The sequence below is a fragment of the Juglans microcarpa x Juglans regia genome, chromosome 4S, assembly GCF_004785595.1.
Source record: "Juglans microcarpa x Juglans regia isolate MS1-56 chromosome 4S, Jm3101_v1.0, whole genome shotgun sequence".
Lineage (NCBI taxonomy): Eukaryota > Viridiplantae > Streptophyta > Magnoliopsida > Fagales > Juglandaceae > Juglans > Juglans microcarpa x Juglans regia.
The window spans coordinates 8,860,632-8,863,720 of record NC_054601.1 but is presented as its reverse complement, the minus strand read 5'-3'; positions in this window follow the sequence as shown (position 1 = coordinate 8,863,720).

Here is a 3,089-nt window from a genome sequence, read left to right as displayed (position 1 = left end):
CTTTGTCATCCAATCAAAAGCAGCTAAATTATCTGATCAGGATATTCAATCTGGGTTTTTTTAAGGTTTATCTCCACAGTACTTATCTTTTACAACAATTTTATCTTCCATGCTTCAAGCTCAATTATATTTGCTATTGAAAAATTCTATTCATCATCCTCATATTACACACTACACATAATTTTTTTTTCTTATCAAATGTGTGGTGTATAGATGATGAGTAGAAGAGCTTAATTAGTTTAAGAAGAATAAAATTTTAAAAAATTAAAAATAAATAAAAATAAATGTGATGTGTAGTATACGAAGATGAACAGCAAAGCTCATTTGCTATTTGCTAACACTGATCACTGCTTCCTATGAGGCGATGAATACCACCTAGATGAAGTTCCTTAACTAAAGTCAATCCTACGTATAAGAGACAATCTTTTTAGCCTCAGAGATATATTATTCGCACAAATATTTATGTGAGAAGTGACTGAAAATCTTTGTAACCTGGTCTGAGAATATGCGCCCCGATATTTGTTTTTTTTTTTTTTGCTTAATATAACTGGTTGGATAGGAATCTTGCTAGAAAAATACTATTTTTATCGTTAGTTTCTATCGCTAGTTTTTATTGCTATGAGTTTTTTATTTTTTTATTATTATTATTTTTTACTTAATGATTAAGTAAGTATTTTTTAATAATATTATAATATTTTTTATTTTTTAAAATATATTTAAATGTGTTACAAAAATACATGTAAAAAAATACAAAATAAAAAAACTCATTCCAAAAGTACTAGCGGGAGCCCCGCAGCGGTCGGAGTAGCACCGCTCATCTTGCTATCCCTACTGGCGCCTTCTCACTGGTCGAAGAGGAGCTCGTTCTCTGGGGTTCAATGCTTTTGTACTTCCTCTTTCTTTCTGTGCAGAGAGATATTAGAGATTCATTTGGTTATATTATGATATGATATGAGATAAAAAAAAAATACGTAAATAGTAATGACATAATTTATGAATAATAGTTATATAGTTTAAATTAAGATTTTAATAGAATTTTAAGAAAATAGATAAAAAAAATTAAATAAAAAATTATAAAATTAGATGAGAATTAAAATATTATGTTTTAATATTGTTTTTGTTTTGATATTTAAAAAATTTGAATTATTTTTCATATTTTTTTTATAAATTTAGAAAAGTTGTAATAATTAGATAATAATTAAAAAAATATTAAAAAGTTGAAAATTAAAAATTAAAAAATATTTATATTTTAATGATATTTGAATGTTGATGCGATGCGATGGGATGAGACACTTTGAAAGTTCCTTAAAATCAAACCAGACATAATATGGAATCCTTTTCACTAGTTTCTCTTCTTGCTCACCAGGCTTTGCTTGCTCACCACACCTTGCTCGCCACGCTTATGCTTGAGGATTGCATTTATGCTTTTTAAATATGGGATTTTGCGTGATTGCTACGTTTATGGCTTTTCATACTCGGCTTGAAATCGCCCCTATTAATGAGGACTTGCATACATTGCTTGAGCAATGTTATGAGGCCCAATTCCCTCGAAGTTACCATCCATTCTATCTTTCTTCAGTTCTTCCCATATTCTGTTTTGATTTCCGTTGTAGTTTCCCTGGAAAGTTCGAAACCACTCTGAGAAAAAAAAGGTCGAAGTAAAGCACATTATTTTCCTTTGCAACTTGATCTTCTATCATTCTTGCTCTTTCATTTCTCTCCATTACATGCCTACAGTTTTTTGTTTCAGGTATTGATGAACCTTTTGGGTGACTAGTTTTTTTTTTTTTTTGGATTGTTGTTTATACTACATTATGGATTTGTTAGCTCTGTCTTGCTCAAAACAGTTTAAATTGCTTGAAATAGATAAGGTTTTGATCTCTTAATTGGGGCAATATGTAAAATCCAATGCTTTTTTTTTTGTTGCCCTGTTCTATTGTCTTTGCTTTCTCTTTTCAGTACCCTTGCAGGTTTTGTCGCCATCGTTTTTTGCACATTTCCACCCTTCTCGATATACCCTGCTTGTCTTCGCAAGCTTGTAGGTCACAGATTAATTGACTACAAATACTGAGGTTATGATATTATAGCAGAATTCCCACTTCGGATGTGAGTCATGAACCCCATACATAAAAATACAAATTCACCGACTATTGTGCCCTAATCCCACACAACCTTAAGGCTTAGTTTAATATACCATATCGAGTATAGGAAGTTGGTGAATGAGATTTCACATCGCTTGTAATAGAAAGTTCTTGCCTTTTATAATGATTCTAAGGGACTTTAATTGTAATGTTAGTTAGTCCTTTTGGAGTATGGGCTTAAACACAGTGTTGGCTTTTCTTTGGGTTGTGACAAATGGTATCAGAGCAATTCTAATCAAAAGTGTAGGACTTGAGTTGTACCGCTAATGATGAAATAGCCTGACGAGGACATCGGCAATGGAAGATGGTGAATGCTAATTTCGTTAAACCCTTACCCTTTAGGATCGTGATATTTCACCATGCTTTTGAAGACAACGTCGGTAACCATTTCACTTTTTGGTGGCTCCATGACTTGAAACAATTTTTTTTATAGGTAATCAAGAAATTTTATTCATAAAAGGAGGCAAAGCCTAATTACATAGAAGTATATATGAGAAGTACCTAACTAAGGTTTACAATCGTAAGTAGAAAATCATGTACATTTTAGCCCATTAAAAACAATGGTCCCCGGCCATAAGAACATTGTTTTAAAAAAGAAAATTTAATCTCATCCATTATTCTCTCACGGTCCTTGAAGCTTCTATTATTTCTCTCTCGCCAAATGCACCAACTCATGCATATAGAAACCATTCTCTAGATTGCTGTCACTTGTGGATTACCTCGGAGGCCTCTCTAGCTTGCTAGGAAATCCACCAGCCTAAGAGGTATGACCCATGATAACCCAATTCCAGCAAAATAATCACCCCACATGGTCCTGGCCACCTTGTAGTGTAAAAGTAGGTGATCAACTGATTTCTCACTCTTCTTACACATGCAACACCAATCCAACACCATCAACCTACGTTTCCTCAAATTATCTGTAGTAAGAATCTTATCCAAGGATGTTGT